Genomic DNA, 26,289 nt, shown 5'->3' with positions numbered 1-26,289 from the left:
AGTACAGATTGCTCACAGTATTGAAGCAGTTCAGAATTCTTTTATTGTTACTACAAGGAATGTTTCAACCAAGTGAAGTCAATGTTTTTCTGCTTTCCCATTTACTGCCAGTGTCATGAACACAAAACAACCTTTCTATGTCCTTCTCATCACTGCCATCACAATGTTTAAGTTAAAATTTGTCTTCAGCAGTAAGTAGCAACAAAAACCAACAACCTGTCACCATGGCTTGAGAACACCTTTCTTGGGAGGACACTGGCATTTTAGCAGCTCTCTGCCACAGTCTGAGACAGAAGGCATTTTGGGGATACTCCTAAGAACGCTGCACTTAAAAGTGGATCAGTTATGCTTATAGGTAATGTGGATCCTCATGTGGCCTGTAAAATTTCTGTAAGACAAAATGCATTTTATGTCTGAACAGATGATGGAAATACCATATAAAACTAAAAAGTGGTGAAGTCAATTGTTCTCTATCAACATGACTTATTACGAATCAGTATTTAACAAAAAATGGTCATCTTACAGACCTTTTTTTCCCCACCCCATTCAACTTGATATGATGGATCAGAAAATACACAAGAAGAATCTTGCTTTCAGTTCTTTGGGAAATGAAAGCTGGCTTCTTTGGGGTGACTTCAGTGGAATGCAGCCATTACCTCAGTCTTATTCCATGCGAATGTAGACATCTCCTGAATTTTGTCTTAATATCTCAGGAAAAATGTATTAATAACTGTGTATAGATGTGCTTTTTGATATTTGCTGTAATTTGAGAAGAGTTTTAGATGTCAGTGCACTTGTTCCAGATTTGCAGTGGGGACAGAGACTGGGGCTTACAGCATTATAGCTGCATTTGTAGTAGTTATATTTAAAATGGAATATATTTTCCTTCTTATTTGGATTTCTAAGTAAGTTTGAGACATCATGCACCTTATGTGCAGAACACATGTATGGCTTTATCAAGATGTTGTCTTTGCCAATCCAAGACCACGTCAATATTGTTTTTCTGAGCAGGCATCAGAACCAAAGATTAATTAAATTCAAAGATCAACAGGCAATTTATTATAGCGGGCCAGTAAACAATGACTGGGCAACTAATAGTCCCTCATCCAAAGCAAAGATCCCTGTAAAGACAGTTCCTGTGTATTTTTAGTTTTAAGCAATGCACTAGGGCTTCCCAGGAATCTAAAGAATGCTGGAAAGTGTTTTAAAAGCCTTCATTAATACCACAGTTGCTTGTTTAACAAAGCGATAGCTGTCTGTAGCTTAGCCCCAGATTTGCCCAAACAAAATGCCTAATCCAAAGTCCATGAAATCAGCCAGATTCCTCCTTTAAGTGGGGTTAGCCTTAGAACTTGTCTGTCTCTGACTTGAAATGATCCACATATTGAATAGAATTTTAAAAAATCCTCTCACACTTTGAAGCATGGCTCTTTGAAAACATAGATGGGAAAAGAGAAGGTTAAACAGCTGAAACACTTTCACATATACAAAATCATACAAGCAAATTAACTCAAGGAACAGCTAAGAATTTGATATTAAAAACAGCCTCGCATCTGAATGTATTTCATCTTAGCACTGAGTGAATGAGTCACATTTCACTTGTGATACAGCAGTTGCCATACTGAATTTCTCAGCTACCTAGAAATGGTAGGATAGACTTAATTCTTTGGAACTTTGTATGACTGCAATTTAATAAATCTGCATTTGCCACCTATCTCCAATGTGAAAATCCTCATAATATGTAATTATGAGCTGGAACTAATTCTTAGCAGGTAGCTCTCCCTCCAGTCTGACATTAATCTGGACAGCATAGAAGGCTTGCATGTGTAGCTCAAGTTTAGATACAGCAGGAACTGCTCCATGCAGAAGCCTCTTACTGAGTCTTGTAATGCATGTGCAGTAATGGCCAAATGCATGAGACTGTGCAGTCAATGCCCTGTCTGTCACCTAACCCTTGTTTATTTTCTTTTTTGAGACTCTCCAACCATCACAAACCAGACTGTGCCCCCTGATTTCTCTAGACAAGCCAACGGGTCGTCTCCTTCATTACGCTATTTCTAGCATAGTCAAATACTAATGCCATAGATTTGGGAACTGCTATTGCATCAGTCACAATGAACCTCATAAGGAATTACATTTACTTCACACTAGCTGCTTGGCATTTCCTGGGTGTAGTAACTCTTTAAGATCTCTTATGGTACGACCTATGAATTAAAGTGGGCATTGATGGAATGGGAACTGCATTTTTAAACATGTCTTTAGGAAAGTGAAACAGAACACTGAAGTTGTTAAGTAGTCTGTTGCTGGCTCCCTACAATGCTTTCTTCATAAGCTGCTGAAGACAAGCATGCCTTCTAAATTAAAAAAAAAAAAAAAAAAAAAGGATGTTTTCATCATGTGGTTGAAGGCTTCAGTAATACTGAATAGCTTCTTAATCTTACTTCGTTACATTTTTTTCTTCAGTTAATCACATTTTCTCTATTCTTTTTAACATAAAATATTTGGAGCACATTAAGCATTGTGACTACTATCTGTCACATAGAGTTTATCTCTTTCACAAGGCACAAAGTGTGTGAATTGGCTTGTTTCGGCAGGATTTTTTTTAAATTAAATTGCATGGATAGCTAAATTGCTGTCTATGTATTGTGAAGAAGCAAGGTTAAAAATTGGTCTTGCCCTTGAAGCACAAGGTGGGGTTTGTACTGATTGTTATTTTCCAGTGGAGTTTATCCACAAATCTTGAGCCAATCCCTTAATACCAATGGGAAGTTCTCTTACCTCCAGAGACCATCAGGCAGCTGGGAGCAGTCAGGAAGTTCTTGAGTCAGCAGATCTGAGCAGTCTTCTTAATGCATATGTTTGGGGCATTGGTTCCTCAACAGCCCTGCTAGGAAGCTGGTCTCAAAAGTCAGTGGATTTTTTTTTATTTATTGTTTTTTCAGCTAAAACATACTTACAAAGCATTTAAGTTTTGAAAAAGCATCTTCTGACAGAAACTTGTTTCTGTGGTACATCCCCAGTCAGCTCTTGTGGATGGGACGTTCTTATTAAACCATCAGCTCCAGCCCTCTAAATCACAAATAGAGGAATAGATTTGCCAGATGGGCAATACCTTCAGTCTCCAAATCTCTGTACTTACAGTTACCAATCCCCCATCCCAGGCACAGCTAGCGTTAGACTCTGGTCAAAATGTTGTCCAGGTATCATCCTGTTCAATTTAGCATTCACATTTAATCAGAGAGGCATGAGGTGACTTGATTACTGCGTTTATGTCCTTACGCATGGAGAAGATAACAGCAGGGTGTTTTCTGTCTTTATGCTGGTAAAAGCATTAGAAGGATGTTGCTTGGAGATTTAGAAATGAAATTAATTTTCTTTTGGCAGGACAAATGTTTTACTAAGACATTTGAGGAAAAACCTTTAGGGTGAGAAGAGTGTTTTCCTCTGAGAATGCCAGAATCTTGGTGGCAGTGGACAGAGATTCTGCTCTGTGGGCCAGGATTATCAGGGCATCTCAGCAACAAATTCTTTGTCTTCATAGGAGTACTGAGATCAGTGTTTCCCCAGCATATAGCAGTCTCAGTTCTGGGAACAGAAATACTTTAGTCGAACAATTTTTTAAAAATCTGATTTAAAGTACCTGGGTGAAACTTGATTAGATTAGATTTAGCTGAGGATCCTTTATGTTCCTCTACCAGTAGTAACTGCCCAGCAATGAACATCTACGTTCTAAGACTGTAATGCAGTTTTCATAATAAGTGTGCTTAGAAACAGAAATATAACAAAGAGACTACTGGAATGAGTACAAAGAGTGTCTTAGGCCTGCATGCCTGGCTACAGCAGCAATGTCATTTCAGATTTACAAATGAGAAATAGGGCATCTCCACAGAAGTTGTGGGGTTTTTTTGTTGGGGTTTTTTTTGTTGTTTTTTTGGTTGGTTGGTTGGTTGGTTTTGTTGTGGTTTTTTTTTTGTCTGGGCAGACTTCTGGACCTCTGGCACCTGGTCAGAACAGCAGTAGTAGCTCCTAATTGGCTTCTAGACATTGTAGATGAATTCCTGGTTACTGGTGCAGGTGTTCTACATGGCGTAAAAATGCATGCAAATCTCTCATTCCAGCAGATAGGGGCTAGGAATTCCTTTTCTCTGAGAAATACCCTCTATGCCAGGATGAATAGGAGTACAATCCAATGCTAGGTCAGAAATCCTACACTGTTTCCTACACTGTTCAGGGACTCCTTTGCCCTAGAAGACAGCTCAAAGGGAAGGCTTTCTAAGTGTTTTAGATCCAAAAGTCAGGCTCAGTAGAATTCTACAGGGTGAAATTTGGCTTGTATTCTCACTCATTTTATAATCATAATTTCTTAAAAGAAGTTCCCTTATCTGTTGACAGAAACTGAATGTCAAAAATTATTCATGGAAGCACATGAAGAGAGGTCAGCCTGTTTTCATTCTCATTAAAATCTGCTTCTTGACACCTTTGAGCTAAGGACTCCCTTTAGAGAACAGGGATGAAATCCTGTGTTACAACTACATGCCCAGGCAAAGCTTCTCAGTAGGTGCAAAATTATATCCACAGTGCAATGGCCAGGACTTCCAGTTAAGCATCTGGCCCTTCACTCAGACTTTTTTTTTTTGTCTTATTTTGGACTGATTTAGTAGAGCTTTAATGCTTTGTTTGAAGGAAGAAAGTTAAATGCAAGCACCTCAAAGGGTCTTTTGTTTCATGAACAATGTCCTTTTCCTATTTAACAGCTGGAAAACTGTCTCTCTTTAATATGCTGTCTTTATTTTTAGAATTCTCTTTGGCTTTTTGGGGCCAAATTTTTCTGTTTCATTTTCCCCACAGGTGATTTTTCTATTTAAAAGTTTTCTGGAGGTTTATTTTATAAGTGTAATGTCCTTTCTTCCCACTCACTGCAGTTACTCATGACACTGTGAGCTGAATTAATGAGTAGGAGGGAGAGTTTCTTTTCTCAAACTCCAGAGCCTTCTTCCAAGCTGTACTTTTTTGTCTGTCACAAATCCACTGACAACCCCAACTTGCCCAGAGCTTTTGTCAGCACAGGGTTTGGCTCCCAGTAAGCATGTATGTCTGTGGTTGGTTGTAGAATTGCACAGAGATGCCCAACTATCACATTTCACACCTAAATACAGCATTTCAGCACCATAGTGATCCTCAACCCCTTTGTCAAACTGCTGTCTTTTATCACAGGTGCTTCAAGTCCCTTGTGCTTCTGTATCAACTCTGTTGATGAAGTTCCTTATTTTTCTTTTAAACACTCTCAAGGGCACACCAGCTTCTGAAAGGGCTTCTAAATGTGGGAACTGAGAGACAGACAACTCCTTCAAACCCAGAGTCAGACCCTTATGTGCGACCTGCAAGGATTGAGGTTTGTGTTCCTCTTCTCTCCAACCTGCTTGTTGCTTGGCTTGCTGGCTCAGCTCACTCCCCAGGTGTGTGCAGGAGCCTGGGTCCTCTACTTGTGCTGAGTACTTGCCCAGCTCAATGTCAGTGTTCGTAACAGTTGAGCCTTAGCATTAGGTCTGTCACTGGGCACACAATTATCAGTCCCTAAAAAGATCTTGAAGGTGAATAAGGAGAAAATCTACTCCTAAACCAAGTCTGATCTCTGTTTTAAAGAATATAAACACTCATGTTTTGTGCAATCAGTCAACTATGATAGCTTGGAGGTAGGCAGAAAGTTTTCCTTGGCAGATATTTTATTTTTGCATCTTCCTTGGGATACCTTGCTCTGGTCACTGTCAGAGATGGGTAACTGAAGTACATTGGTCTTCATTAGTATAGTCATTCTTCTAAGAATCCTGAAATGTAGTAGTTGTTATGGAAACTGTTCTTCTTTTATTCAACTATAAGATAAAAAAATATTGTTGTGTGAAATTAATGTGCTGCCTGCCATTTCATTTGTTACCAGTTTCACTGAGAGGTGCTGAATGTTTAAGTGGTTTGCCTTTGGTCACAGAGCTGTAGTGGCAGAGTCAAGAAGTAAGACCATTCACTTCTTCCATTCACTTAGCATTCCCTTATTAAAACAGCTTGGGTTTTTGATAGTACATCACAAGACACACATTTTTCTCATTTAAAAGGTTGCATACATGACATTACTTTTTTGTGCAAGGCTGGGAGAAATATCTCCACTGGCTACTTAAAGCATCCCATTAATTTTTATTAAGTGTACACTGTCACTGGAACTGTAGTTTCTAGCTTCTTATCGCTTTAAAAAATTTTATCCTCTTGGTTATTTACTGAATTGTGTTTCTTGCAATGACTGCAAACCTAAGCTGTTCTGTCTGAACCTCTTCTTGTTAACAGTATTGCAAATCAAGAGTGACTTGTTTGCTAACAGAAATGAGAGGTAAATCAGCTCTTTTGTTTTCTCTGGAAAATCTAAAAGCACAGGTTATTTAAATCACTCCTCCCAGTTTGTTCCTTGAATTGAACTAATCAGGGAGAAAATTATGGAGATGGGTATCAGTAATAGGTGGACAACTGTCTCCCTTCCTCTGTGATCTTTTCTAAAATGCAGCTTCTCATGCATCACAATATGTAAATAGTTTACCCTGCAGGAGGATGTACTCTATTTTTGTGAGAGGTATAATTCCTGCTTCTCTTCATCTTGATTTTAATAACATCAGAATGCCAGAGCAAGTACAGCCACAATGATCTATATGGTCCCTATTATTAGACCAATAGTATAGTTTTACGAGGCAGGCAAGCTTTCAGGAATACAGACCTTTCCTATAGCTGAGGAAAGGCATTTCTTTCTGAAAGTTTGTCTTTCTTCTTAGGACTAAAAAAGGACTTATGATCCCCTGAAATTGTCAGCTTTTCCCAGTGATAGAAGTCACTATAATAAAAGGTATAATACCTAACCTACAAATCTTGTATTAAATATTAATCATTGCTGGAGGCAGGGTTCCAAACAAGTTGTATCTACCTAGTCCTCAAAAATCCTTTGCTAAGTAAACGGGCCTAGATAGTATTCAGTGGATTTAATGATATGTGGACTGAGTTTTAGAAATGCAGCCTGCTGTAGTCATAGCCATCATTAGCATAAGTGAGCCCCTTTGTAGCAGACATACCCAATTAGAGGAGCTTCATGATAGTCAGCAGCCCAGCACGTCACAGCCCAGTTGGCTTTGTTGCGATTCATCAAAGAACATTGAGGAATGATAACAGATTTTCCATTTATTTTCAGTAACTGGGAATATAAAATCTAGGAGGGGAAATGAAGGCAACCCCTCTACCATGTTCTCTGTTCTAGCACCAAGCCTCAGCTGTGATGCTTCTGCTGTTGCTTAGTGCAGGCACCTGTGGTATGAAATACTTGTTTCTGATCTGAGCTCTGAAGCCTTTTGGGGGTAGCTGCTAGTTAGAGCCAGGTGAATGAATTGGTCTAGAGAATCTGGTGAAATCATTGAAGCTCTGCTGGCTAATGCTGAATGTCACTTGAAGTGTGACCTGAAAATGGTGAGAAACAACAGTAAAGGGCCTCTTTTGAAGGCTCTGTAACTTTAAATTGACAACCCTCCTTCTCAAAAATTCCAGAAACGGCAAAACATTCTGCTCTAACTGTAAGCCCCAGAGTTTTATAGTTTTGCAAACACAGAAGTGTTGAAGCTTAATCTTCTGAATTCCTTGAAACTAATAGAAAATCCTTTGAGGAAACTGAATATAGGGAGAGATTAGGTCTTCTGTTTTAAGTACTGAATAGGATGAGTATTGAATGAGATGAGAACATTAATTTCTCTGCAGGGAAGCTCTTAATAGAATTACTGAATAAATTCCACATGGAACACATGCAGCTTCCCTCACTGATTTAAATCCATAAAGGCCAGGGAAGGCTATTATATTAGAGGGAAGGGGGAGTATCCCACATAGCATTAAAACTGCTGCCAAAAGGAGTATTAATAACATGTTGCTTATATCAGCTAAATTGTTTTATAGTTTCATGAGGAAGCAAAACCAAAGCATTATGACATTAATCCCACATACTAGTTTACTGACAGACTTTTCAATATTAAACAGCATATTATGGAGTCAGAACTTGACAGGCTTAATTGTATACTTAAGAGTCAGACTAACAGTTTGTTCCTTCTGGGATGGTGGCAGTTTGGAATTAAAGATCTCAATGGATTCACTGTAATGTTTCTTTATTTTGTAATTATCTCTGCAATGTTTATGCAGGGTCATTTCTATAGTTTTTTAGTCAAGAGAACCCTGTGATTTGGGAAGAAAGTCGCCATCTTCAGAAAAAGTATCACTGTGCCCTGTCTCTTTTTTCAGGCACAGTCCAGGATCTTTCAAACCAAATAATGTCACTTAATGAAACAAGCAAGACCCTATGCCTCCAGGCACCAAAAAAACCCAGCTGGCCAGCCTGTTGTTTTTTCACAGCTGCTGCTGACAGCACTCAAGAGATTCTTGTTCACTTTCAACAGGGAATTAGTCATTGGACAAAGCAAATTTACAGCTCAGTATACCTTGCCAAAATACTGTTTTTAAGCTGGGGTGAGTTTCATGATGTAGCAAGAAGAGATTAAGGGTAATTTGATTTGGTATGACAGAAATGGTGGACATCCAGCTTCCTTTTAAGAAGTAAATCTGATTCACACTGTCAAGTAACTTGTGAAGTCAGTTGGATGTTTGTAAATAGGAGGTCACTACTTCCCATAGCAATTAAAAGAGTAACACGCTAATTTGTTTCCTCTATGCTGTTCCTTTACACTTACTGCTAACATAATCTAATTATCAAAGAGAAGCCATAACTGGGTGTGAAAGGGAGCAAATTTGTGAGCCAGAAAAGAGTTGATAATAGATTTAGTGTTTGGCACAAAGTGTTTGAAAATGCTGATTTGGATTTTAAAGTCACCAATCCTCAGCTTGCAGCTAGTTCTCCTGTCAAGTTCACTGGGAGCAATCAGCACAGAGCATGTTTGAAAATCCCACCTGCCAGTCCCTGCTTGTTCAGGTGTCAGAGATACAAGGCTCAGAAGCTCCTGAAGGCTTGACATACAAATGCATGCCCAATGGTTAGAGATCAGAGATGGCAGTAGGAGCACGAATAAGAAAATGGAGTAAAAGCAGAATGAAAAGTTCCAGAACTGGCCCTTGTGTCTGACTGTAGAGCATCTTCCTCTTGAAATTCAGACATTTCTATAACAGCTTTTAAAACTAAAGAATTTTATTTCTTATTGTTGCTTTCAGTTGCTGTGAAAGACAGCTCTTCATTTGTATAAATTATTCAGTAAAGTGACCCCAAGCCTTGCTTTAATGATGCAGTGCAAACGTGATTTGCCTTTAAGTTGTCTATGTTGGTCTGATAAGAAAGGGAGACAGGGCCAGTGGCAGGACCACATCAGGAAAGCAGCTGCATTTATGCCTATCTATACACAATACCCAAGAGCAGCTATTAGTGGAGGTGCAACCTGGAATCAGATGTAGAGAGGAATTTTGAACAGGGATGTGGTGTTACTAAAGTTAATTTTGGGTACCAGTCATATCAGCTGATATGGTTGAAATAGATAACAGTTAGTTCAAGTATGGCTCCCTTCCCCTCTCTTGTTTCTGTGTGCCTGTGAGTATGCGTAAGCATTATGTGTGTGTTTTTTACTAATGAATTGTTCCTGACTTTTTTCTAGTGGCTTTATTGTTCTTAATAGTTACTAAGTTACGGGGTCTGCTCACTTTGTGAGGGCTTAAATTTGCTCACCATGTGTTATTCTTCCTGCAGTAAGTTTAGTAATTTTATCTTTTAGGCTACTGGTTTTTAAGAGTCCTGTAGCACAGCAACAGTGAAGATCAGAATCCCGTTATGGTAAGTACTATGCAGAAGTAAAACTGAAACTGTCCATTCCAAGAGAGTTAGAATGAACTGTAGGTGTATATACACACACCTACATGTGCACCTACATATGTGTATATACATACACCAACATATACCTACACCTACCATACGTATGTACATACACCTGTAGGTGTATGAAGTGATTGAGCAAATGAGAGGATGGAGTAATCATGTCAGTTATGTTGGGCATATAAATATGATATTTCAAGAGTTTTGGCAGCTGTAGATCATCATCAAGATAATCAGGGCTAGGTTATAGTTCATTTGTAAGCTTTGCTGCAGTGTTTCAAAAGGACTTGGAAGAAAGATGACAGTCATTTTATCCTGGCAAGGATTTCTTCCCCTTTGTAAGGATGGGCTTATAAGAAAGATAGTCACTTGGCATTACCAGCAGGATGAAGACAACTGGAGTTTTTCCTCTCTGATTACAGCATGGACCATTTATGGGAAGGTCTTAACAAAAAACAGTGATACAGTTTACAGTTTCTGGTACTGTACATTAGTGCCACTGTGTTTGCGAAGCATATGGCAAAGAGAATTGTTAGGGGCTTTTTATTTCTATCACTTGCACCCATCACTGATGGCACCAGTGAAACTGGAAGCTGTTACTTAAAATCCAAGCTTTCAGTGCATCAAAGGTATGGATTAGTGGCTAGAAATCAACTGGGAAATGCTACAGCTTATACTTTGCTAACCAGAGAAGCCACCAGAGGTATAATACAGTGCCGAGATGTGCACATTGTGTAGAGCACAATAGGTCAGCAAGTCCATTCTTTGGAGGACTGAGTGAATTGCCTGTTTAATATGAGGGAAGTTCACAGAGTACTCAGTTTAGAACTGTTCCCCTGCCCATCATTCATAGTCGTTTACATGAAGCTTGATGCACAACAGAGAGACTTGGGGTGAGAGGAAGAAGATCCCACAACCACTTGTTCAAGTAAGATGATTTTCATATTGTACTACTAGCTACATAATGACAAAGATCTTTATGTAATTTGCATCTTTATAACTTTCATAGTCATTGTAATAACAATAGACTTCTCCACTGGTGCTTAATGGGTTTGTTTCCAAGCAAATAACATGAAGTGAGAATCAGTGGGTATTCAGCTGCCATTATAACTAAAGCTGTTCTATAGGCCAAATATTGGATGTCATTCTTTATGGGACAATAAAGGCATGTACGTGACTGGTGAGGTATATGCTGAGACCGGGACTAACATTGGCTTTTAGAAATGGCTTCTGTGATCTTCTTGTGGCTTCCTCTTCACATCTGCCCAGCTGGCACACTCTCTGCATCCCAAGGGAAGGTGAGTGAATGAACATGTAGCACTGGAGTAAAAGTTCCTTGAGTCATTTGATACCTGCTTCTGCTGAGAATACTGTGAGGCACAAAGTCTATATGCTTCTGAAGTCTTCTGTCACTGCCTTCCCCCCAGGCCTTTTCAGCTGAGCCTGAATATGAACGAAGATACATTTAAAAGCAGTCAGAGAATGGTTTGCAGATGCAACCTACAGCAGCTGGTGTATTCTTATAAGCACCAAGCTGGGAGCCTGGTCATTTGGTTAGAATGGAGTCTGAGAATTGGGACAGCTGTATTCTATTTCTGTCTCTCCCATTGAATTACTCTGCGACTCTTAGTGGTGCATTAAGGCAGAAATCCAACTGTATTAAAATCAGAGTCAGACTTTTCATAGATGGTAACAGAAATTAGGTAGACTCTTAAATACCTGAGTTTTGTGTTCCCTGTCCACAAATAAGTGATAGTGATACAATACAGTGACTCTTGATGCTTGTGACATGCTTTGAAGGTCTTGGATCATGACAAGAGAAATCAAAAGTGTTGTTAATAGTTGGGGTTTTTTTTAAGAAGCAAGTAGAATTCACTAAGCTCAGTGGGCCTGGTGCACAAATTTAAGTCAAGAAAATGGTAAATATACAAGTTGTGTTTGATTGGACGCCAGTGAAGCTTTGGTGTGACTGTGATACCAATGCTTTTCTTGGCCCATAGACAACAATGTAACATTCTGTTAAATGAGCAATTTCACAGGATTCTTTCTACAAACCACTGATGACTTTAATAAACAGTTTTGTCCTCCAGATTTCTTTCTTTCCTTGTCTATAGCTGCTGTCAGATTTGAAATGTTCTACATTGGCACCTAAATGGTATTATGGAATTCCAGAATGCACTCCTGGAATGGCTGGTGATTGTCTTCATATTCGTGAATGTAGAGATAGCTGTAATGCGTCAGTGATTTTCAACTTGTGGTGTAAGACAATGCAGGGTTTAGAATGAATTCAAAGGGATGAGTAAAAAGTCATTAATAAAAGCAATCCTTTTGTTAAATTTGCTCTGTGATGATCTATAGGTCAGCTAGAAAATGCTTAAAGATCTAGAAACTATATAAAAGTAAAGCAACTAGAAAAAGTAAAAAAATATTCTTAGAAGTCCTTTTTAGACCTGCATTTCCATTACTCTGATTCAGAGGCCATCATGGAAGATGCGGAGTTAAAACTTTCATAACATTATGTTTTTGTAGCTATTATTCAAAAATGTGACCCAACATTTGACATTTGAAATGGCTCATCAAGAACAAGAAACTGACAGAGTGTTTTTAAAATACTTTCTGGAAGATCTCAGCAATAATCTGTGATTATTGCTGAGCCTCTGCTGTTTGTGTTGAGTAAGCGAAGCTCAAGTCTTATTGCATGGAGAAATTATGGAAATGCCAAGGATTGCCTGATAAACAGGTAGTACCATTGATCACTAAGTGTACTTCGTAAACATAGTACCTTTGTCATTTGAATAACAAATGATCTCTAAGCCAACACCAGAGTAAATCTTATTGACCTTTTACAACTACTTGTGCTTTTATTGAAAAACAGTAACTCCATCTTCATTAGAATCACTTTCAGTTCTGTATGGGGCCAGGTACTGAGCAAAGTAGTTGTGTAAATGCATATTTGCATGGGAAGAAAGAAAGCATGTAGTAGTTTTCTTTACTTGAAGGTACATAGCATTGGTCAATACAGCCTGTAATGGAGAACTGAAAAACACTGCTAAATTGGTATGAAATTAATGGTACACGTGTCTGAGTATTACATAGTTCAGCCGGAACTGGTTTATATTAAGTATTTCACATTTCCAGCTGAAGTTTGCTTCTATGGGTGGTGGTTCAGCTGCTTTTTAACATGGTGCTGTGAAAATAATTTGGAGACTTCAACCACCACACTGCCCTGGCCTTAGTTACGTATGCCTTTGTCACCTCTCTGACAGACAGGAGTAACTCTGATCTAGCTAAGCATGAGATGTTTACAGAATTCTGCAGAATAAAGAGTTCTGTACATCCCTCATCATTCTGCCTATAAGCACATCACCCCAGGTTCAGGGTCCAGGTTTACCAATAGTAAAAAGGTTGTCTAAGGCTCCTGGGTAAAGACTAGTGTAAGACCTTGTGTAGATTTAAGAACAGAGATGATCTTGCAGAGCGCTGCTTAAAGGCATTTACACTTTGCATTTCTGTTTCCTATCTGTAGTGTGAGATAGGTGCCTAACTCAGAAAAATATTGCGTGCAGGAGTCCCAAGAAAAAGTTGAATTCTCCACTTAAACTGCTAGACACCCTGTGTTGATGACAGACAATGTGGATTTTGCCTTCCAGAAGCAAAACTGAACATCCATCTTATTGGGGCTAGAACCTGTCAACTGCTGTTACCCCAGAGAGTAGAATTTAACTTGGTCTTACATAGGGAGTTTCATACAGCATATATGTAAAATGACATCAAGTCAAGAGAGGAGAGTCTTGCAGTTGCCACCTTCTGAGCACTTGGACATAGCAGACTGCTTAGTACTTGTGTTAACGCCATCCCAGCCAGACCCAGTACAGCAGTAGATACAGAGGACTGTATCTACAGAACTATTGGTAAAACTTGCTCTGAGTTAGCAAATCCTTTTCCTGGCTTGTATAAAGCAGCCAGTTTTGCCAGTCAAGCCAGGTGCAATATACTCATTCTATAGCAGACTAAAATTGCAAGGTTATTAAGTCCTTTTACCTTCTGGTAGCAGCAGACCACTTAATTACAAGGTCAGTGATGTGTAGTAGTAGAGAGTTTGGGGACCTCAAAGTAAAGCAGTATCTGATTACACAATAAATCATGGCTTATTTGGACTTCTGCTTCAGAATCCTGATTACATGGTGTTATTGTTTGGACCTTCCTAGTATAATAATTTAGTTGTCTGCAGGACTACAACAGTTTTGTTACCACGAAGTTCTGATGTTTAGAGTTCTCAACTGCCTGGCAAATTGACAGCATAAAATTACGAACAAATTAATGACTGTGAATTGACAGGTATGTGATGAAATTTTCAAAGGTTTATCTTTCCCATTTAGACACAAATGAAGTAGCCAGGTTTGCTGAACTAGTCATTGTCTTGGGCACTTTTGTCTTTTGAAGATCTGACAATACATGTAACAGTGGCAGCCTTTAGGTGCCAGGTATGTCTGACAGCTGTCCCCTCTTTCTGGTTGTGAGAATGAAAGCAGAGCCCTACTATAGCATGTGAACCAACTTCAGCCCTTGAAGTAGTACAGATCTAGAATAAGTCTGTGATCTTAGCAGAATTTAGGTGCTATCTACTGGAAACCCAAGTGAAAAGATCAAGTTATATGCGCGATGTTGTATCATCTTACTTGATATCGCTAGAGGTTGCTAAAGGTCTTTGGTTATTTAATGTTTTTCTGCTTCAGAAATCTTGATCACATCCATGCTTCAAAGGCACTGAGATAAACAAATGACTCATGAAGTGACTGCCTATTATTTTTGTTGCAATATGGGGCAAAAAAATAATCTAAAGTTGATGTGTAGTCTCAAAGTTTCTTGTAGTGATGCTAAAAAAGAACAGTTTTGTAAATCTTAGAAGACTCTGGAAAAAGTTTCCTCACAAAGAAATCTCATTTAAGCATGTTCAGTGGATGCTACAGCAGTTGGTAAATCCTCTATTTTAAATTGGCACAAGCAATGTTCGATAGCCCAGCAGAATGAAATTTCTCCCTGTCCATACTCCCTTGATTTCAGGTTCAAGACTGAACCAGGGCTGGGGTTCAGGCAATAATTTCAATGGAGTTATATCATCCATGAATTTACTTAATTTTTTAAAAAATTAAGATAAAGATTAAATAGCATGAGGCTAGAAGTCTAGGGTTTGGGGTGTTTTTTTTGCTTCTGAATAGGAAATAGTTTATTATTTGTTTCTGGTCCAGCCTGGGGTAAATTTTCTATCTGGTAGACAACAGCAACTCCTCTGTTCCGTGGCACTGCTTTCCAGGATTTGGTCTGTAGCAGCTGAGGCAGGCTGACAGAGCTAATGAGGTACTTTTCAGAGAATTGTACTTGCCAGTGCTGCTATGCTATTCAGAGCCCAGTGAAGCAAATGGGACCTATATCCATTATATCATCTTTAGCTTGTATAAATTAATATTGTCCCTGTATTGTTAAATTTTCAGCATCCAGATGATGCTGAAAATTCTCCATCCAGATATGCTTTTCATTCTTGGGGAGCTGTTCTGGGGGTTTTTTGTTTTGTTTTGTTTAAATCTCTTCTAAGCAAGACAAGCCATAGGTTGTAACAGGTCTGAGTTGGCATTGATCCAAATGTTTCAGCTGCTCCTGTGGGTCTGGTATCAGTCAATATCAGAAAGAGCAGTAAAAGAATGTGAGATTGTGAGAGCTGCAATAAAAGAGAAGTTGAGTAATTACCTTTCGGGCTGTATTAGAAATGAAATGCTTGATCCCAAATTGAACATCACAAGATACAGCTGTGCTTTTTTGAGTACCATCATAGCTCCTCCCAACCGTGACTCCCCCCTTTCTCTGCTTTTCTCTGTATACTGCCTCCTGCTTCCTTTTTGCCTCCTCTCTCCTTACATTCCAGCTCTGAAGTCGAACTCTGGCTGCAGAAGACAACACTAGCCAGCCATCTATCAATAAGCTACCTAAATGATCACAGTAGTCAGATTCCAATTTCAATTTTCTGTTAGAGCTCTAAAAGCATTTCTTTGTTCAGGGAAAGAGCAACATAGTGAGAAATGTTTTGTTTTGAGGAATCAGATGAAATAAAACTAAACTTTTGATTGAAGTTGCAGAAAACCTGAAATGTAGAGTAAGAAAATTTAGCAGTGATGAAAGAACAGCTCAGAAAACACCACAAAATCCTTCAGTGTCAGCTGTAAGACCTGACTGTACTACATTACAAGGAAATTATCAGCTTCTGGTTTCTATCTGTGATTCTCAGACTTAAGTCACTCAAGGCACTCCTTTAGGTGTCTCAGAATTGTTCAAATGCAGACAAAAAGTGCAAGAAAAGCTTGAAAATGCAGAAACATGAAGTGTCTGTCTGACAGTTGCTGGCAGAGGTTGCATAGTATGCATACTGAGCTGCATTTTTCTCTTTTAGAAGTAAATACGGGGAATAACCAGTGTTAGAAGTTAGGTTTAATATCTTTCAGCAGTGTTTCTGGGGCTGATTCCTCTCCTTGTCACACTCGCTCTAGAGCATCAGGAGAGACACTGGTGCCACATTGATACAAAATAGTTCAGTAGTCAAATCAGACCCTGCTTGGAGGCACGCAGAGCCTCATTTAGCAGTCCTGCATCAGGACTTATGCAGGAAGTGCTGGTTCTGCCCAGTCTAAGGTCAGGATCAGACCCGTAAATTAATTGAAACAAAATTATACCTGTTAATGATGCTGCTAATTCTCTAGTGTCATCCAGCAAAGTCCCTTTGCCTGTACTACTCTGTTGCAGCAAAATAAGAGTAACATGTTTTATTCAAATATATAGTTTACTTTCAACTCAAGCTTAAGGGTTAATTTCCTGCCTGTAGAACATAGCGGTTGCATATCTGAAATCTGGTGGAACTAGAAAATATTCACTTCTAATATCCTGTGAGCATTTGTATGAAGTGAGTAATTGCTACAAGTCATTAATCAGCCCAGAAAGAATCCTTGTGCTAGTTCGTTTTGCTTTCCCCATGGCCATAATTTCCTCCTGATTGCCTGACAATTTGGGTTCTCTGGAGTTTCAGCAGCAACAAGACAGACTTACATAGGAAACTTAGATGTTGCAAAGCAAAACAGTACCTGGCAGGATTTACTGCTTTTACAAACAATGACTCAACAGCCTACCTTCCAGTCTCTCATCTGAGTGCTTTAGGAGGAACATGTAAACAGATACCTGACATTTCCCTGTTTGCTGCTTCCACCAGATGAGAGTAATTCTCTACCTTTCCCTCTGCTCTGATCATTGCAGGCCAAGTGACTGGCCTGCCTGTGCTTCAACAAGCTGAAAAGGACCATATGGAGCCTGGTTTTACTCCTTGAGGACTTGCTTTTATCAACCTTCTCTTGAGCTGTGAAGGAGAGAGAATCACCAGATAGGACAGCCTTGATCCTGGTCTCAGTGGGCATCACAGTAATTCCTCAGTGAAGGAGAAAACTAAGGCAAACAGACAGCAGAAGCATCAAAGGGTGGCCATACTTGCACCTTGAATAGCTTCCTGGCTGTAAAAACATAGTAACTGAGCAGGCTGATAAGGGGACACACAGATCTACAATGCAAAAATGAAACCATGCAAAGGTTATTCTTACAAATTATTCACATTATAAGAAAGGCCTCGTTCTAATTCAGTTGAAACAGGAGCATGCAGAATGGCCAGCAGGTCAAAATCATGAGGCGAGACCATTAAGCAGGCATTAAAAACTAATTATTATTCATCCAAATAGTAATAATTAAATTTGAATCAAGCTGTGAGCAATTAATAAAATGCAAAATAATTAAAATGGCAGTTAAATGTGAATTTAGCCACATCTTACCATTTAAAACATGTTCCTCAAATTACTGTTAAAAGGACATCCAACCATGCTACATTCTTAATGATTATGTGCAATGTCACATGGTTCTTGTTACCAAGCAAAGGGATTTAGCAATCCTGAATGCTAAGCTGTAATGCAACTCCTATTTGGCAGAACAGAGTCAAATTGCACCTCCATTCATACAGGCTCAACCTGAGATGTGTGAATGTGTATTTAATATTTAATCATTGAGCACTTGGCACAACATACCACTTAAAAAGTTCTACCAAAATAAATATATTTAGCATAGTTTTGGGAATACTAAGGCACTTTGCAATAATTTACAGTCTATAATTTAAAAAAAATACTTCCCAAACATGTAACCATACATGAAAGCTAAGGATTAATACTTGGTTCACAGGTGATAGGCCCATTAGAATTTCACAGGGATGTGATTGTAGAGTAAGGGTTAGACTTTCAGGACCAGTGAAAATAGCTGAGTTACTCGTTGGCTTTGTGCTGATGTGGGAGAATAGTGCACAGATGACTACAAAGCAGCTCTGCTGGAGAGGCAAGTAACTTTTAGGGAAAGATAGCAAACAGGTAGACAACAGTAACCTCCTAACGTCTGTATGCATCACATCCACTCAAGCTGAAAGGCATTACCTAAATATATATAAATAAACCTGTTTCTGATATATGGCTACCTATGATAGCTCCACCCTTCCACTCCTATTTTATTTTTATTGTGCTTTCAGATATCAACAGATGTAATTTTCAGTGCTGAGCCTCCAAAGAGGTTTGAGCCAATATTTCTCTGAATTATTTACATGTATGGGATAAGAGGTATCTATATAACTGGAAACTGCAATGAGCTTTTCTAGAAATGCACCTCATGCCGAGAGAGATATAATAACAGACTCTGTTTTGTTCTTCACAGCAAATTATTGCTTTTTCCTGCTTTCAGTGCCCTTCTGTATTTCCTGAATCTCAGCAGAGTTCACAAGGATGACTGAATTGATTCCTTCAGACTGATACCTCTAAAAAGGTTCTTTAACAGTCCACTATATCTATTTAGAGATTAAACCAGCAGATCAGTAATATTCTCATCTTCCTGAGAAAACCAGCTTATACTTTTTCATTAAGCATATTGACTGGTGTTCTGAATGGGATTAGATTTTTTAATTTTTTTTTTTAATCACAGGTTGTTTTCAGATTAGATTCAAGCATCAAATATTCCTTTATGTGCAATCTAGTGGGGGGGGAGGGGGGACCAAACAAAAAAATCTGAACAAACAGCAATGGAGCACTGTTCAAAAGTTTCTGGGTTAGATTTGAACAAGTCAGGAACCAGGGCAGAATAGTTAGACTGGCACACCGTACCCAGGCTAGATAGCCGTGCTGATCTACTTCTTCTAAAGCAAGAATTTTTGTGCCATATGAACATATAAGAGCATATTAACAATTTGAACATATTAAACACATAATTTAGTATGTCTGAGGATGTTTCAAAGTTCATGAGATGAGCAATGAGCCAACATAGTTTCATTTGCAGATGAACTTGCCAATTGCCGATTAAAGCCTTGCAATGTCAGATCTAAGATACTTCCTCAAGCATGAAGGTCTGATTCAGTTCTCATCTGGAGACACCAGGGATTCATAAGGTAGATTCTTCATGGACAACATTCATACACCTGAACTGAGAACTTAATATGATCACTTCACATGGTAGGGTCTGCAGAGGCCCTCTTCTCTCAAACTGTGCACATTTTCCTTGCTTGCAGGATGTTCGCTTAGTGTGGGTCTGCATTTGCACAGAAACCCTTGCAAGAGCAGCCTCAACATCACCACTTAAGGGGAACAGGCAGACTGGCTGACAGATGGAATTTACCTTTCCCATGCTGCTGTGTTATGTCCTCTTTGTAGTCTGGTCTTTTTAAGGGCAAGTGACTCCATGGCTTTGTGAGGATGCAGACTATTGTTGGAAGCAGATATCAGGTTCCTTTCTCTCTTTTTATTCCAGTTTCATGTTTGGCCAAACGCATGGAGGTTTCTGCCTTGTTTCTAATCATCAATTTGTATGCTTTATTTGACAGATATATTTTTTTTTTTAATTCTCTGTACCATAGTCTAAGGGTGATATTAAAATGTCAGACAACAAATTAAATCGATGCTTCCACAGAATTTCTAGGGCTCTGGTCATTGAGAAGGAAGAAGGCAGCATGCAAATTGGTAACAAATGAAAATGGGAAAGAACATAGCAATAAACCCACAGCAAAGTTAGCCCCCATTGCTAAAAACTAAGGTTTAGTCTGCCAAAAAATTGTTAACATAGTGCTAAGGGAATATAACCACATCCCATGAAAAGAATCCAATTAACTTTTATCCGTTCACACCTGTGGAAAAGAAATGCATTCAAGAGCAAGGATGAAGGGGGTTGGTTTGCCAGTAAAGTTAGTTTTGCCAGATATTATTTTCAATATATTTCCAGATTACCTGATTGCTAAGAGATTGCGGCCTAGATTGCTAAGAGAACCTGGCTGCATATTTCTTGGTTGTAACACTAATGCTTTTGTATTAGAATTGGTCCTGAACTAAAAGTCCTGACTGAATTCCGAAGTGTTCACAGTTAATCTCCAGATGTTCAGGCTTGCATTCATACTGGCTCTGTGCTTTTTCTGATCAGTTATTCATTAGCAAAAATGCAGGAATCCAGTCTTAGCTGAGCTGACCTGAAAACATCTATTAACACAGAAGAGCTTGAGTAATGACTTATTTTTAGCCTCTTGTATTCTGAGCAAGCCCCCACTTCACACAGTTGAAGGCCATGTGCTGTTTTCTTCCTTCATTTGATTATCAGTAGTCTTGCTAATTGCACAGGTGGAGTTTTTCCACAGTGGGATGTTACAGCTGTCAGCCCAAGAAAGTATGATTTAGAAATTCTACTCGTGGTTTGTTTGGCTACTTTTGCAGCTGTCAGCATTGCTGCTTTAAGACAATAGTGGTAGGAATGTGCCTGCCTCACCTCTGCTTGTGCCTTGCTTTGTTTAAAGAAGTCTTATTGCTTCAAGGAACCACGTTTACTGTTTATAAGAACATTTAATGAGATAATCTAGTTCTGCTTATGGACAAGATAGTTACACCAGGCTTCTGAGCGAACATGTATCACTTAACAATGGTTTTATTACTGTTTGTGTCATGGAATAGGTTAAAATGCAAAACAGCTGACTGTAAAATTCAGAGGTGAACATCAGTTCCTCCAATATCAGGATGTATCCTCACCTCTGAGTGGGAGTTCTGCTGTTTAATTGGTGTAAAGCTTCTGGGCGGAAAAAAGCTGTCATTTATTTGGGAGTCTCAGAAACCTACAGTATCATGAAAGGCACTGTAAAAGGGCAGTTAAGAGCAGAAGACCTCCACAAAGAGATCAGAAAAGTTTCTAATTTGAAGGCAATGAGAGAATAACTGTAATCCAATTAACTGTACATAAGAAGCAGGTTATACTGGCCTATATCTGAGCTGTGTGAATATAGTTGGCTCATGTGTGATGCCATATAGGTATACCCAGGATGCTTTGAACTTCTCTCTCAGTTCACTGTGAAGTTTTTTAACCTGATCACCTATCTCCACATTTTCCATATTTTGGCAAAACATGATATGATATAGAATGCTTTGGGTTGGAAGGGGCTTTAAAAGATCATCTAGTCCAACCCCCTGTCATGGGCAGGGACATCTTTCACTGGATCAGGTTGCTCAAAGCCCTATCCAACCTGACCTTGGACACCTCCAATGATGGAGCATCCTGGGAATTTCTCTGGGAAACCTGCTCCAGTATCTCACCACTCTCATTGTGAAAAATTTCTTCCTTATGTCCAATCTAAATCTACCCACTTTCAGTTTAAAACTGTTGCCCCTTATCCTGTCACTATAGGGCCTGGTAAAAAGTGCCTATCTTTCTTATAAGTCCCCTTTAAGTACTGAAAGGCTGCAATAAGGTCTCCCCAGAGTCTTCTCCAGGTTTAACAACCCCAGCTCTCTCAGCCTTTCCTCACAGGAGAGGTGTTCCAGCCCTCGGATCATTTTCATGGCCCTCCTCTGGACCTGCTCCAACAGGTCCATGTCTTTCTCATACTGGGGACCCCACAGCTGGGGTCTCACAAGAGCGGAGCAGAGGGGGAGAATCACCTCCCTTGACCTGCTGGCCATGCTGCTTTTGATTCAGCCCGGGATATGATTGGCTTTCTGGGCTGCAAGTGCACGTTGCTGGCTCATGCCCCATTTTTCATCCATTGGTATCCCACAGGGCTGCTCTCAATCCATTCATCCTCCAGTCTGTATTGACACTGGGGGTTGCCCCGACCCAGGTGCAGGACCTTGCGCTTGGCCTTGTTGAACCTCATGAGGTTCACACTGGCCCACTGCACAAGCCTGTCAAGGTCCTGCCGGGTGGCATCCCTTTCCTCTAGAGATCAATTGCACCGCTCAGCTTGGTGTCATCCACAAACGTGCTGAGGGCGCACTCAATCCCACTACCTGTGTCACTGATGAAGATATTAAATAGTACTGGTCCCAGTATGGACGCCTGAGGAACACCACTTGTTACTAGTTTCCTCTTGGACATCAAGCTGTTGACTGTAAGTCTTTGGATGTGGCCGTCCAGCCAATTCTTTATCCATCTTAACATTCCATCCATCAAAACCATATCTCTCCAATTCAACAGCAAGAATGTTGTGGGGGATTATATCAAAGACCTTACAGAAGTCCAGGTAGATGACGTCCATAGCTCTTCCCTCTTCACTGATGCAGTCACTCCATTGTAGAAGGCCACTGGATTAGTCAGGCATGATTTGTGCTTGGTGAACCATGTTGGCTGTCTCTAATCTATACATATATATATATATACTGCATGCTTTACTTATGGAGGAATAGGGCTTCTTTATAGGGAACAAACACAAAGGGAGAAGATGCAATGTAATGATAAGGCCTTTCCTTCTCCAGAAGAAGAATGTAGAGAAGCTGTGGCATTATTCTGTCTAAAGAGCTTTTTGTCACCACTTTAGCCTCCAGTAGAGTCTGTCGCATTCTTCATTAATAAAATCCATTATCAGCATGATTTCTCAGGCTCACAGGCAAAATGAAAAACAATGAGAATTTCATCTAAACCTGATTGAAAGTAGTAAATTATTGAACTACCTCTGATTTTTGATGAGCATTTAAATCTTTGTTATAACACTGTTGGCAACTTCAACAATCAATTCCCTAGCTGTATAAAAAAGCCTCTGCCAGGCAGATAAATGAAGAGCTTATGCAGTTCAACATCAGATGTCATTAAGTTGACTAGAGTCACACATCCGAGACTGCTGTACCTTCAGGCTATTCATTCAAATCCATTTAGTTTATTTTCTCTGGGAAAATCTTTACATATAAGCTGCAAGTCCAGCCTGAATCAGACCAGATAAGGATACAAAATGCTTTTATTACTGGTCAGCATAAAGGCTAAAATATTTTATTCCTTCTTCACCACATTGGAAATCATTTATTTCCTGGGAAGATCACAGGTACTCTGGAATGAAATACCCTGAGGATGCAATGTAGACATGTTTCTGCAGACTTCATTGATGAGGTGCACTTAAACTCTAAACCAGCATTTCCAAGGTTCTCCATAGCCACAGGTTTACCAACATCAAAAAGACAGGATCAGCTTTTAAGTCCGTTCACAGCCAGACTGTGAATGGCCGCAAGTCCCATGGGGAAAGGGGAAACACAGAGCTCAACTTAGAGTTCAGGAACCATTAATGCCTATTGGTGCACGCTGGGCCCGGACAATTGAGAAGCAGTTGCAAATCCTGCTCTAAGCTAGCTATCTGTAGACAATTTTGGATTCCTTCCTTACAAGACTCATTGATTTGTGTGTGTATATTGAAGTTGTAAGATATACTCCAAACAAGGCCTAGAGCCACTTGTTGAAGAAGTAATTCTAACTGAAAACTGACCTAAATATAATACTTTCCACATAGCAAAAAGTAGTGGCACAATTCAGATAAATCTGGACCTGTTTCACCATTCTATATGCCTTAGCACTGGAGTTTTAACAGTAGCGTGAAAAGCATGGCCTATCTGAAACCTGTCTAGAATAGAGCAATTTTGCAGTGCCACCTTTATAATTCCAGTAAAAGTCATTTGAATGAGCCACATTCCAACATCTTGTCTCATCTGAAAGTATGGTCCTGTTATCAAAGAAGGAATCTGTCAGAAACATCATGTTCTCCTTGAAATTTCAACTGTATGCTGGGATATAGAGGCTACAAATTGTAATAGGATCACAGAATCGCAGACCGGTTGAGGTTGGAAGGAACCTCTGGAGGTATCTGGTCCAACCCCCCTCCTCAGGCAGTGCCACCTAGAGCCAGCTGCCCAGGACCATGTCCAGGCAGCTTTTGAGTATCTCCAAGGATGGAGACTCCACAACCTCCGGGGGCAACCTGTGCCAGTGCTCGGTCACCCTCAGAATGAAGGGTGAAAAAGTGTTTCCTGATGTTTGAGGGAACCTCCCGCGTTTCAGTTTGTGCCCACTGCCTCTGGTCCTGTCACTGGGCACCACTGAGAACAGCCTGGCTCCATCTTCTTTGTACCCTCCCTTCAGGTATTTATATCCATTGATGAGATCTCCCCCCACTCCAAGCCTTCTCTTCTCCAGGCTGAACAGTCCCAGCTGCCTCAGCCTTTCCTCACAGGAGAGATGTTCTAGTCCCTTCATCATCTTTGTGGCCCTTCGTTGGACTCTTTCCAAGGTTTCCATGTCTCTCTTGTACTGAGGAGCCCAGCACTGGACACAGCACTCCAGGTGTGGCCTCACCAGTGCCGAGTAGAGGGGAAGGATCCCCTCCCTCGACCTGCTGGCAACGCTTTGCCTAATGCCGCCCAGGATACCATTAGCCTTCATTGCAGCAAGGGGACATTGCTGGTTTCTGTTCAGCTTGGTGTCCACCAGGACACCCAGGTCCTGTTCTGCCATGCTGAAAAGATACTCCCTTATGTGTAGTGAATCTCTTTGCAGTGCTATGAAATCAGAAAGTCTTTTTGTGCACCATGATAAACTCCTTAGTTTCCTATCAAGACAAAAGCATATGCCCATTAACTGAACTGTATTGCTTGCTGTGCAGTGAATACCTCACTTGTAACACAAATTGACTCACTATGTGATTGAGTTAATTTATGTTTCATACACAGCTGACTGCAGTCTGTATGCGTCTTGAGCTCTGTACTGTCTATGGCTGTTAGAAAGGCTGTTCCTATATGCAGGAACAGACAAAGGATGGGGCAAGAATCCCACAAAGGTTCAATCAAATAACAGCATGTGATCAAATTTGGATATGGAGCTATTTCTCTGAATTGTACATCAGTCTACACATTGAATTTGCATTGTAATTGTCATTGCTCAGTGGACCTTCTTAAACAGATGAGAACAATATAGATTTCAAGAGATAAATTTAAACATAATATTCCTATTTACCCTAACCTTGAATCACCTACTTACTTTGCAAGGTCTTTGCTACAGAGAACATCTTTCTTCCGCACATACACAAAGTGCAGTATGCCAGCACTTTCTGTGGTGTTGGCATACTTTACTCTGTGCATCCTAATAACATTTAGCGCTTGAGTAGCTCTTTCCATCTCTGGTCAGGAAGTACTTCTACATTTTGTTGGTGGGGAAACTGAAGCACAGATAGCTTAATAGCCATCCAGAATTGCACAGTAGAATAGGGTGCAGCTGAGCCAGGAATACTTGCTGACATATTTAAAACTAAAGTGTTTTATCGTGCAACTGGAAAGATCTACAAGAATGCATAACCACTCTTCAACTGTAGTAATTCAACAGCAGTCAATCACATTTCTGTGCCACACTAACAGCCCAATTGTCTATACTGCCTCATTCTATCCTTGCAAAGATATGTTCTAATTTAGAAGTGACCGTAGAAGCAAGAGACATATGTAGCTGCAAAAAAAGGCATTTCTACCTGTACATTTTTAGTCATTAGCTAGCATTTCTCACAGTGAGTTCACAAGTCAGTGGAAGAGACCTCTTTCAAGTTTGCCCTCATGAACCACCACTGTTGGATGGAAGAGCTAGTGCACGATTTGTCTGACAGCATTGCTGTGTTAAAGCAGGCAAGAGAGAAGCTTGACCACTTGATTTTCTTAGTGAGAATGGCATGATCCAAATTATGTACCTGTGCTTCATAGATTTTATGAAACGGTGCATTCCTGTTGTCTCTGTAGCAGGCAGGTGTAAGAGCTTTCAGCTGCATGTGTAGTGTTTTGACCCTTTCTCCCACAAGAAGTTCTTGATAGTTCAATTGCCTTGGTTTGATTTTACTCCCTTGATTCAGGAAAAGATTTTTGTGGTTTGTTATGAAATTGTCTGAGCCAATAGTGGAAATGTGTAGCTTCTCCCCATAATTCTTCCTGCTGGCAGTTTCCCTCCCCGCCCCCCAGCTGACTATGCCTTCTGGGCTACACCCTATCTGGAGGAGGCGTTCAGATATTATGGCAATGAGATCCACACCCCAGCCA

At 39.9% G+C, this 26,289-nt stretch overlaps 1 long non-coding RNA gene across 3 annotated transcripts in view; it reads left to right on the top strand.

Moving 5' to 3' along the window:
* Positions 1-26,289, top strand: part of LOC126049728 (uncharacterized) — a 57,227-nt gene that overhangs the window by 15,512 nt on the left and 15,426 nt on the right. The window contains exons 3-5 of one of the 3 annotated variants that reach the window (XR_007509297.1): positions 5,290-5,392; positions 9,780-9,838; positions 11,005-11,175. This is a non-coding gene — a long non-coding RNA (uncharacterized LOC126049728). The remainder of the gene's footprint in view (positions 1-5,289; positions 5,393-9,779; positions 9,839-11,004; positions 11,176-26,289) is intronic. The other 2 variants (XR_007509296.1, XR_007509298.1) reach the window with 2 other exon arrangements.

This window comes from Accipiter gentilis, chromosome 23, assembly GCF_929443795.1.
Source record: "Accipiter gentilis chromosome 23, bAccGen1.1, whole genome shotgun sequence".
NCBI lineage: Eukaryota > Metazoa > Chordata > Aves > Accipitriformes > Accipitridae > Astur > Astur gentilis.
The sequence above is the reverse complement of the archived record's forward strand: the minus strand, read 5'-3'. Positions and strand labels throughout refer to the sequence as shown.